Source organism: Spodoptera frugiperda, chromosome 11 (assembly GCF_023101765.2).
Source record: "Spodoptera frugiperda isolate SF20-4 chromosome 11, AGI-APGP_CSIRO_Sfru_2.0, whole genome shotgun sequence".
NCBI classification, from domain to species: Eukaryota; Metazoa; Arthropoda; class Insecta; order Lepidoptera; family Noctuidae; genus Spodoptera; species Spodoptera frugiperda.
Genome location: NC_064222.1, coordinates 181,602 through 194,354, shown reverse-complemented (window position 1 = coordinate 194,354; position 12,753 = coordinate 181,602). Strand labels below are relative to the sequence as shown.

General features: G+C 37.7%; 1 long non-coding RNA gene across 1 annotated transcript; it reads right to left on the bottom strand.

The window, feature by feature from the left end:
* Positions 1-10,965: 10,965 nt before the first annotated feature.
* Positions 10,966-12,307, bottom strand: LOC118275059 (uncharacterized). The gene is made up of 3 exons (XR_004783535.2): positions 12,154-12,307; positions 11,504-11,615; positions 10,966-11,089 (listed from the first exon to the last, which is right to left on the bottom strand). It is a non-coding gene; the product is annotated as an uncharacterized LOC118275059 (long non-coding RNA).
* Between the last annotated feature and the right edge of the window lie 446 nt (positions 12,308-12,753).

The following is a 12,753-nucleotide window of genomic DNA, read 5'->3' as shown; positions in this document are numbered from 1 at the left end:
GTATTGATCATTTTATTAAGAAAGTATGTTTCAACCCCGTAAGATTAAGGGTGCTTTTCCACCAGAGATGTGCTATGTAGCTATGCTACGAAGATGTAATTAAATAGCTAAGCTATGTAACCGTTTCCACTGATACTAAGCTATGTAGCTGTGCGAGAAAGATGCGCAGGTCGAGTAAGCAAAGTATCGGTAGTAAAGAAGCCATCCATAACACACCTCCACAACACGCATTTATTTTCACTTTACTTAGAAACTTCTTCTACAAATTACATATTTCTTCTAGGACATCTAAGATTTGGGTGTTTTTCTTAGGACCGGTTATTCCAATTCTAGATAATTGTATCAGGAGAAAACGTTGAAAACTGTCAAAAAGACAGTTTTTCTATTCAAAAACTATCAGATGCTCATTTTATTATATGAATAAAAATTATCTGTTGATTGACAAATCGACCCTTAATTTAATTTTACGTACAATATTTATTAATAAGAAATGATTACTGAATAATTGAAACTGGCTTCTTTTATTTTAATAGCGTTTGAAGTTGGATATAAAAATGAAATACAGTATTAACAAGTTAAACTTTTAATCAGTAACATTGAACAAAGCCGTAGTTGTACGAAGGTGCTGCCGAGTCGTTGTACTTTAGCCGCTGGTTGCATCTGTGGATAATATTTAAATTATTTAGTTTCGGAGTCTGGAAATATTCCTGCTATATGGTAGGTAATAGGCGTAAGGTAACGCTTTTGAAATGTGGTGCTAGAGACGCATGCTACGGATTCTTTGGACCGATTGTCGTACCAAGGTGGCTGTCCACCATATTATTATGCTTGCAACGAATACTGCCCTGTTTGTAGAAACCCCGACAATCTGGAGAAGTTGGTAGTTGTTGGTCAGGTTAATAGGAAAATCCTCGTGGTCGTTCACCAATCCGTTGGCTAAATGCTGTAAAAAACCTCACCGGCCTGACAGTTCCACAAGCTATAAAGACCGCAGAGGACAGGGGCGCTTGGAGGAGGGTCGTACATCAAGTGACGCGTGCACCAGACTAGACACGACCTTCAGTAATGAAGAGAACGACTGAGAAAAGAAGATGGTAATAGGCTCATACTTGAGACACATAACGAGATTTTCTATTACTTAGCTTCGCATCATAAACTAAGTACTTATTAAGTAAGTACAAGAAACTCCAGATTGTTCCAAATATTATCAAAATGTAAGGATACTTACTGCTTGGAGGAGGTCCGGGTGGTGGTCCATAGCCGCCATTGCAGCCAGCCTTCTGTACAGTGGTCATGCCACTCTGGAAAACGATAAACACTTTAGTTAAACGATTCTTAACTGTACAGTTAAAAAATCAGTGACGATTTCAGACTAGCATATTAGTCATTCAGTAGATATGTTCAAAGTCTAGCGTCTATGGATCCGGTTTACAGTTGGGGCCTAGTAGGGCTGATGCCTGATCCGGAGCTGCGGACTACATAGCGGGTTTTTCTGGGCTCCGGCTCGAAAAACAGGAGTAGGAACGGGGTGGTTTTTACTCAGTAAGAGTCTGACACTCCTTTTCCCATCGCCTAAGGCGAGAGAAGTCGTTGGCAGATTCCCCCCTTTAAAAAGGGTGTTCTAGTCTTTCTCCCCAAAAGTTTTTGAAGGGTCAAATTAATGGTTCTTATACTCACGACAGCAGCGAGGGCGATGCCCATAACAGCGATGATGATACCGAAAATCTTCATGTTTCAGCGAATGATCGTGAACTGACGCCCTGCTGCACACCCTCGCTATATATACTGGATGTGTACTAGCTAAATAATCTATTTGTACCTATTGACCATCCGGTGATATAATAATAATTATATTTATTGTAACAACCTTCCGCTGTTCAGCAATTTGTAGCCGTCGATGCGACAAAATTATTGAACTTAAATAAATATTTCGATAATTATGTGTGTAAGTGCGTAGTAGGTACTAGAGTACTTGGTGTAGTACAATAATTTCAGCTTTAAAATGAATGGGGAATAGTCTATTACGTCGTCACATTACATCATTTGAAATGATGCTGTTTATTTTATGAGGAAACAGAAAAATATGAAATGTATCATTCAATTTTGACCCGTGCGTATGGCGCGTCGCGTTCCGCGTGCACCTCAAAGAGCCATCAGACCACCACAGATGAGGCCCAGTAGGGCTGATGTCTGATTCGGGGCTGCGGACTACCTAGAGCGTTTACCAGGGCTTGGGCTCGAAAAGCTAGAGTAGGAACAGGGTGGTTTTTAGTCAGTAAGAGTCTGACACTCCCATTCGCTTCGCCCAAGGCGGGAGAAGCAATTGGATGATTTTCAACACAACACACACAACGTCACGCCTTTTATCCCCGAAGGGGTAGGGCACAGAGGTGCGTAGGTAGAGGTGCACATTACGTCACGTAATGCCGCTATACAATGTACACCCACTTTTCACCATTTGTGTTATAAGTCCTATGTAATACCCAACTAACAATTTTGCCCTATAACCAAACCTTATATCTCAAAAAAGCTGGGTAAATGATGTATAAAGGATTTGGTGGTGACTGATTGTTGTGTAAAAGCGTTTGACAATACAGTTTGGCTCTATAAGTTTATATAGCAAAAACGACCTATTAATAGTTGATGTAAAGGTTTACTTCACGACTTTATATAGCTGTTATAGTCAGGCGTTATAGCAACCTCCATTGTTACTAGTATACAACAATTGAACTTCATAACAGTTTTGACTGTCACCCTAATGCGCCTAATTTGCGCAATAAAGGTTCGAAGCGAACTCCTATGTGTCGTTTGTTAAAGTAGAGATGACAACTCAGGAATAGGACGATATTACGATATTGAGGGTTTTAAGATCATCGTTACAGTACACAGTAATATAGTGGGCACAAAAAGTCTACATCGGAGCGATTTGGTGATACAGCTGAGTTTCAAATTATATTTATATAGCTTAATTGTCTTATAAAGGGTTGTTAATGCCCATTATAGCTGTAGTGATAAACTTATATCACAAATACACTTTTTAGAAGCAGATTGTTTTTTTATAACTATTATAGTTCCTCTATTACACAACAGTACTATAACGGAGATCTTATGTGTTTTAAAACATTATTATTGTGTATAAAGGTAGGCTAGCAATGCTTTTAAATGATAATTCCGTTTTGTAAAAGCACTTCTATCGCTCTTCTACAACAATATCGACATTTTGATTCAGTGTAATTAATGCGACAATATTTTTATCTATACTAATATTATAAAGCTGAAGAGTTTGTTTGTTTGTTTGTTTGAACGCGCTAATCTCCGGAACTACTGGTCCGATTTGAATAATTCTTTTTGAAGACCCAATTATAAAAAATGGTTCCGTACAAAATACAGTTCACGTCAGTGATGAAATGGAGAATAATTCATTTGTGGACAGCGATTCCAGGTGTGACAGTTTTTCAGATTGTTTGATTGATTCAACTGAAAAAAAAAACCAGCAACTACGAGATGGTTTGAAGCATTGGGCTATTAATTATAATATTTCACACGAAGCAATAAAAAGTCTGCCTCGTTGGTCGAGTGGTTGCAAGTGCGACTGCCGGGCAAGGGGTCTCTGGTTCGATTCCCGGGTCGGGCGAAGTATTGCTGAGCCTTTTTCGGTTTTTCGAAAATTTCTCAGTAGTAGCACGGAGTCTGGAAATGTGCCCGGTATATGGCAATAGGCTTTCCACCTATTACATGGGACTTACAATATAAATAATTGTGAAATGTGGGTGTACACAGTGTCATTACGTGCCATAATGTGCACCTCTGCCTACCCCTTCGGGGATTAAAGGTGTGACGATATGTATGTATGTAGTTATACTTCTCTGACGTCATACGTAGTACCTACACAGATTTATAAACCATAACATTTATTCATTAACAAAAGTATTCATCATATTTATGGAATAAGGTCAAAAAATAAAACAAAAATAACAAACAAGCTCAAAAGGAACCCTAATTTCATGTAATGGTGGATGTAATCTATCATAATGAGTACTATAGTAGAGTTAAGGAAGCTGGAACTATGTTTATAACTTAAAATAAGAAATTATTTTAGTAAAAGCTCATTAATTCGAAGGGGGCATTCAAATATGTCGTAAATCCATACATAGTTTATCAGTAAAATTACAGTCGCACAACATTTTCCTCGTAAGAGACGAATAATTCGATTAAGTACAAAATAATATCTTAGTCACCACGATACCCTGTCACTTTTATTATTTTTTTATTTCTCTTCTAAAACACTGAGACACTGCAGCGACGTGAACGAATGTAAAATGAATGAATGATGAATTTTAGTGATGTAATGGAATCATGAACTCTTTGACAGTACCCAAAAACACTTTAGTAGTGCTGCGGTGGCTTATATATCACAAAATTGTCATGCCTGATACCCTTATAGTTCTACTTTAACACTGAATGGAGATATAATTGCGCCACTTTCTTTGTAGATGCACCTTCTTTGGCCTTTTATTTGACCACCGTTTAGTTTTTACAAAACGTTCTATGGCCTTCTATAAAACTAACTTTTGTTGGTTGGGTAGGAGGTGAGCCTATTGCCATATCCTGGACAAAATTTCAGACTCCTCAAAAAAACCATTAAATTTTTGCTACTTTATCTTAACAGACATTATTTTAACAGTCTATAGTTTCTCTTGATCATCATTATATCTGCCGCAGGACGTCCACACATTTTCTGCCTGTCTGACCCTTGGATGGTGCAGAAAATATAACTGGGTGCAAGCTGTTATTACTTTGTACATGTTTAGTATTATTGTAAAGCAAATCGTCTTCCTGCCTTTACTTGATTGAGGTAATTACAGTATCGTCTTCTTATCTCATTTTTCCTTTATTGATGTCATCCTCATTCTGTCCAACAATGATATGGCTCTCGTACTAAATCAAATGAGAAAGTTTATTCAGAGTCTCTACAACTGATGCCTACCTTCAGCCTTCCTTTAAAATTCCTACTGAGTAGTAAAGATTAGGATGGACCTGTTGTTTAACACGTTAACTGCCACGTAAGTCACCGGTGACCTACGTTAGTGGAGGATTTGCCTTCAACAGTTTTCTGATGGCAGTTAAAGGCTTAATGACTTCTGGAGTTAGATTTTTTACTTTAATGCCACTTTTTTAAGGTTTATTTCACGGCTGTAACAAATTGTCATCAGAATTCGATTTAGTACCTAAGATCATCAGACTTAGGAAAGCTATTAGTCCGTTTCCGATCACTGCTGCAAAGGAACTGAACATCTAAGACCACGCTACATCATAATTTATTAATTCTTAATTGAAAAATTACGAGACTTATTGAAAAGGAATACTCGAGACCGCTCGAGTAGCGTCGAACATTTTTGGTAAACGAGTTTTTGAGCACACAGTTAAAACGGTTGTCCAAGAGCAGCGATGGTTGCTTACACCATCTGATAAAAACAATAAGGGCATCTATGAGGTGCTTGTCTAGAGCGCTCTCTAGAAGCGGGTGCTTATAATACATATTTACACAATTTCAAAAATTTCTCTTCTGCGTTTCTTTTCCGGAGAGTGAAATGTACAATGGTTTATTATAAAATGACCTACATTATTACGTGGAGATTATTTAAGGCAATGCCAATCACGATGTTACAAATTAGAATAACTGCTAAATCGTCTGGTTCTCACAGATCTTCTTGAGGATTAAGTTTAGTTAATGGAATGATGATTAGATTCCTAAATTATCTCTTATATTTTAAGGTAACACTACTCTGATTGAAGTTGTTGGATTTCATGAATTGTTGAGTTTAACTTTATTATTTTACAAACTTTTCCCATTGTTTGTGGTTTGTTCTATATCTTTGGTATTAGACCAGCAAGCTATGTTCAAATTGTATACATAGAAAGTGTCAGGGTGTATGATTTAGTAGTAGAATCGTAATATAAGTATTACAAATTTAATGTCATTCTTTAAACTGCAGACTACCTAGCGGGTGTGGTTTTTAGTCAACAAAGGTCTGACACTCCCTCTCGCCTCGCCTGAGGCGGGAGAAGTCAAAGTATGATTTTCCCACCTCAAAAAAAAGTACTTCAGGGCAAATGTGGCAGCTGATTAACAGAACTATAATAGGTATGGGATTAAAAACGTTGTTTATAATTTAAACAAAAAAAGACGATATAATAAGTGTGAGAGTTTATTCAGTGCATAATGTGAGCCGAATCAGAAGTCCTGGGGGTTGCCGGGTTGTCGTCTAGCTGGTAGCGTCTGTGGATGAAACACGTAGTAACATTAGAACAGTCAACAATTAGTATTATGATGGTAAGCAACATCACCATCCGACTCAGGTGAAGAGTAGTGTAGTACCGTACGTTTATAGTGTGGCGACACATGATAAGTGACAGATGACATGGAGAGAAAATCCTAAACAGTTGGGTAGAATGCCCGCCAGACCACCATGATCACCTCGGCTGGTCGGAAGATCATCCTTTTCTTAGGAAACCTTACTCTTTTCATATCTTGCTTATAGTATTACATAGCTCATGGTATACTTACTGCTTGGTGGGGGTCCGGGCGGAGGTCCCTGGCCATTGCAGCCTGCAGCCTTTGGTACGGTAGTCATACCGCTCTGGAAAACAGATTCAACATTAGATCTCATCAGCACGCCTGTCAGAAGAACAGCTAAACAAAGCCTTCTCTCAATGATTTTAATCGGCCGATTGGTAACAACCAGCATCTATGGACCTACTCTTACGCCAGTCAGAAGAACAGCTAAAGAGAATCCTCCCAAAAATGATTTCATCGGCCGATTGGTAAAAATCTGCATCCAGCAACCTGCCCTTAGTCATAATTTAACAGCAGTTTAGAGTTTAAGTACGAAAGCCTAGTCCAAAGCCCTAGACTAGTCTTTAGAAGAGTAAAAAGCCTGAGTTTAGAAGAGAATTTACTGGAATCACAGTTTATTTATACTTTTGAAGCATTCTTCACTTTACTTTACAAAAGCTGCTCATTAGACTTGTATACAGTGAAATATTCAAGCAATACTCACGACAGCAGCGAGGGCGATGCCCATAACAGCGATGATGATACCGAAAATCTTCATGTTTCAGCGAATGATCGTGAACTGACGCCCTGCTGCACACCCTCGCTATATATACTGCGTGGAAACTATTAGAATACTCCACTTTGTAAGTAAATGTCATCCGGTGAGAGATAATAACAATTATTATGAATATTACCTTCCGCTTGCTGTCATTTAGTCATTTGTACGCGACAATGCGACATTATTATACAACTTTTTTATAATACGTTTGATAATCGCACTGAATTTTATTTACAGCAGATGGCAAATAGAATACCCAGGCATGGGTACTACTGTGCACAAATTTTATATATTTTGCCGAGTTTTAGGACATTTCGTAAACCAAATCAAACGTTTTCCTGACTTGATAGTGTAAGCATGCGCTCAAAATTCCTCTCAACCAACGAGGAACGAACATAGGCAAACTTTGAAAACAGTTAAAAAATAAGAAGAGGTACATCTATACTTATAATAAATCTGTAGAGAGGTCAATTCTGTACATGAAATATATTTCCAAAATAACTATCAGCGGGTGATTAGTGATCGATACTGACGCCAAAAATGCAATCAGAAAATTTTTTGTCTGTCTGTCTGTCTGTCTGTATGTTCTTTATAGAAATAAAAACCACTGGACAGATTTCAACGAAACTTGGTACAATTGATCTTCATACTCCTGGGCAGGTTATAGTATACTTTTCATCGCGCTACGATCAATAGGAGCAGAGCAGTGAAGGGAAATGTAGGGAAAACAGGAGAACTTACTCCATTTTTTTAGCTTCCGTCGCGTGTGGAGCCTTATTGGTTAAAGCTACACAGAAATTATGTTTGACGGAAATGTTCTCCTTAAAATTGTTTAAAAAATATTCCACGACAGCAAATGTCTATCTTTTATAGTTGACTCACAATAACACGTATAACTCCCGATAGCTTAGCAGTTCGGAGCTTTCTGATTATATTTGTCTACCTATTCTTACGTTTATAGCACCCATTCATCCTTAATTAAAAAATGTTCACATTAAATAGGTAATCTATTTAATAAAAAAGAATCATAGAAATCGGTACCGAAACACCAAAGACATACATGAATTACAATAATATTAAGTAGGTAAAAGCGTAGGTACTTTTATTAATTATAGGTATAGGTATTATTAATTTAGTAGTTATAGGTATTTAGGTTTATCTATACATATACATATAATAAATCTGTAGAAGGGTCAATTCTGTACATTGAAAATATTGAAAAAAATAATAGCAGGGGGTGTTACTGGATCGATACCAAACCCAAATATGTGATTAAATTTTTTTTTGTCTGTCCGTCTGTCTGTCTATCTGTATGTTCAGGCATCACGTGAAAACTAACGGTTCGATTTCGATGAAACTTGGTATAATTATACCTTATTATCCTGGGCATAAAATAGGATACTTTTTATCCTGGAAAAATACGTAGAAAAAAAAATTGTTTTTCAGTTTTATACTACAGAACGCTCCGGAGCTGCGGACTACCTAGCGGGTTTACCGGGGCTCCGGCTCGAAAAGCAGGAGAAGGAACGGGGTGGTTGTTAGTCAGTAAGAGTCTGACACTCCCTCTCGCCTCGCCCAAGGCGGGAGAAGTCATAGGATGATTTTACCCCCTCAAAAAAAAAAAAAAATACAGAACGCAAGCTCAACAGCAGTAGAGGGATACCCTTAATTATTATGGATCTCGCCGTATTTGGCTCCAAAAGATAAAATGTCATTGTTAGAGTTACTCAAAATGGAGAAATATAACATTCACGCGAAGACCGACATCCACGCGGACGGAGTCGCGGGCGGAAGCTAGTACATCATACATATACCATCAAAGTCAGACTAAACAAACAACCAGTTCTCAGGTAGATGGATGATGTCCACAACGACATGTCACAACTTAAAATCACGCCACAGGACAAATAAAAATCACAGATTTTTATTAGTAACGACTTTAATACATATAAAAGACTGCACGGTTGGTGCGGTGGCTAGGCAACTGGCTGCTACGCGACGGGTAGCGGGTTCGATTCCCGCACGAAGCAACTCTTTGTGTGATCCACAAATTGTTGTTTCGGGTCTGGGTGTCATGTGTATGTGAACTTATATGTTTGTAAACGTACCCACGACACAGGAGAAAATCCTAGTGTGGGGCAACGTTTTTTTTTAAAAAGAAAAGAAAAAGAAAGAATATAAAGGATTTGTATATGTTATTAAAAATGTGATGCTGCATCACTATGCAGTTTTAATAAATAAAGTTTTTACGTTAAAGTACGAGTTTGCTTTACGTTTAAAGTAATCGTAAAGAAAGAGGGTCGGGCGCCCTGATTGGCCGGCTCGAATAAACCAACCAATCCAAATCGTAAAGCAAACCCATACTAAGGTTACTGTTCTTATAAGTTTATCGAGTACTTTGCATAAAATTGGTGGCACAGGCGCTAAATCTAAGTTGATACATGGAGGTGCTCGTATCTAGTTACATAATAACGTTTCTGGAATTTGTCAGAGAACAAATTTGGACCTTTACAATTTAGGCCTTCCAATCAAAATATCAAGAAGAATATCGATATCACTAGTTTCTGAACCTCTTTTAAACACATTACATTCCGCAGCCAACACCGCAAAGGGGCGAACCTCAAAAACTTAATTGTATGCGGTTTGCCCATTTTCGGTTGGCGACGATTCATTTATCAGCACTACGGTACACCGCCACACACCGCTGAACTATTGGCCTCCTCGTAGACATGAGAAAGGTCTGCCATAATTTTCAAGCTTGGCATGCAGGTCCGAAATTGCAATTTTAAAAGTATAGTTTTATCAAAGAGCGTTTCTGACTGTTCTCTGTTAAATGTGCAGACCCTTGATATTGATGTTGAGTCTCTTGATTGCAGCTTACAAGAGAACTACTGTTCGTCTTTACGTGCCACATGGCTTTAATTCATCTAATGATGAATGGTGATGAAGTTATTTTGCCATATTCTTCCAGTTTTTAGTTTAGTTAGTTGCTAGATAATTATACCGACAAGCCACCTACTTTGTACCATTGTCGCGTGATACTTGATAAATAATTTTTTAATTGATCTCGTGACAATAATGAAACTAATAATTGTAGTTATTGTATAATAATATGTTGTATAATTTAATGTTTTATTATTGCTCAGTGGTGGTGGTGGTGTCGGCGCGGCCAACGATGGGGTCCTGCTTAGATATAAGTAACCTCATCATCATCATATCAGCCACAAGACGTCCACTGCTGAATATAGGCCTCCCCCAATGACTTCCAGATAGGCCGGTTGGAAGCGACCTGCATTCAGCGGCTCCCTGGGACCTTAGTCAGGTCGTCTGTCCACCTTGTGGGTGTACATCACACGCTGCGCTTGCCAGTCCGCGGCCTCCACGCTAAAACCTTTCTGCCCCAGCGGCCTTCGGTTCTCCGCGCTATGTAAGCAACCTATTTTATCATAATTCGTGAGTATAATAGAAAGAAACGTAAAAAAAATACTGCAAGATTGTATTCAATGCTTTGTCATGTCACTGTTGATTAGTTTTTTGGTAAGCTCATACACTCTGCGTTGAAGGCTCAGTGACGAACCTCTGTGACCTTATTTTCGTAGATAAGTGATAAACAGTATACATAGTAGGTATATTTAGGACACAATGGATAAACATACTGATCATAAGGGGTTATGATGATTTATAATGATCATCATTTATTTTATCGAGGTGACTGTACTCGTGTGATATTGACTATCATTGTTGGTCAATAAAAAATAGTAAAAAAAAACAATAACATTAAAGTAACGTATGATTCAAAGGACCAATTTAATGGTGCTTTATGTTTAGGTTTAAAATAAAAAATAATGAATAAGACTCATTTATTTATTTGTTTGATTATAATACTTTATTTATTTAATAATGATTGTATAAAATTGCCAATCGGTTGTGCCTGTCCAATGATTTTGTGAATGATGTTTATCCACTTGATGAATCTGTAGAAAAGATAAAAATATATGATTTAGTAAATACAAATCACAACAAAAAGGTGAGTATGGTAAAACGGGGTGAATAACATTCGAGGTGTGAATATTATACAGAAGGGTGGTGAATGGTTCTAGCATTTATTACCCTTTTCCTAAATCTATTTACCCTTTGAATTGTATTCACCCTGTTTCGTTTTACGGTATCTACTCTATCCACGTCATGTCAAAAGTAGTAGCATACCCTTATCATTATCAAAAAAATTACTTGATTTCAACTATAGTTTACCATTAACTAAGTATACTTTTGCTGCCTTAACCACTGATTCCCTAAAATCGTCACCAAGAATGTCTTTCCTTGCCACGACATCATCTCAACATCCATTAACCCAGCTACCACAATTAACAACACCAATATCTACTCACTGGTGGCAGCCGTGGTGGTAGTTGCCATTGTAGTCGATGGTGGTGGGGGACGAGGTGGTCTGCCACCACCGCCGCCATGACACCCAGCAGCTTGATTATCTGTCATGCCAGCCTGCAAAGTTAGAAAAGTTAGTTTATAACTATTATAAGTTTGACTTAACGAATTTAATTCAAGAACAATGGTGACCTTGGACATAAACCAAGTCCTATCAAGGACCTTAAAATAGGAGCAAAGCTGACTCAGGTGTTTGGATTATCTAATTTCAGATTCAGATTCAGGTGGGACATAAAACAATATTAAATTAAGTAATAATCACGGTTTACTCATGTAGATTAGTGAAAAAAGGCTACCATTTTCGAGTCACGGAGGGATTTTTCATCATGTGCAGCGTGCGCGATGCGTCGTCGCCTCGAGAGTCCCTCTGTGACTTATAACTAGTAGAGCTTTTCTCGAATAATGTACGTGAGAAAACCGTGATGTTTATTATTTTGTTTGTCTGTCTCGCGTTAGCTATTATAGAAATAAAACAATATTGTCTTTGTGAAGCACCTGACTCTAATGCCTTTATTCCACAATCGTATACATACGTACTATCCGCTAAGTACTTGCTACCAAAATACATGAACAATAAATGTCCTTGAAAACTCACCACGACAGCAAACACCAGAGCCATAACCACCAACAAATACCCGAGGAACTTCATCTTCCAATCTTGATGTTACTTCAAGGACTGGCATCACACATCCCGACCACATTTTATATACTCGCAAATTTTTAAACATACATAGTATACATACATATGTATTGTGCAGGCGATAATATGTTGTTCCGGTGGTGACTTTGTGATCATAAAATCATTATAATTTCAATAAATGGTGCTGTTTATTTAAATCGGCTGGTAAATCCAATATGGCGACATGACGGGAGTGTCCTTGAAAGGTTAGTGCGCGGTGAATCATTGATGTGATGATGTTTTAAATAGTAGTGCATGGTATTTTTGCTATATTAAAGCCTTCAAAGTCAAAGTCAAAGCATTTATTTCAATTAATCCTAAATAAGGCACTTTTGAAACGTCAAATTGAATTGTCCGTCAGTCTGTCTGTCAGTGAAGCTAGGCGCTCGTTCCAAAGTGTAGCTTCGAATGGAGAAGAACGAGCAAGAAACTCCATCGTTACTCTTTTAAAAAAGAAGTTTTTTACAATTTCTCTGATACACTATTTATCTATTACTAAAATATAAATAAAATTAT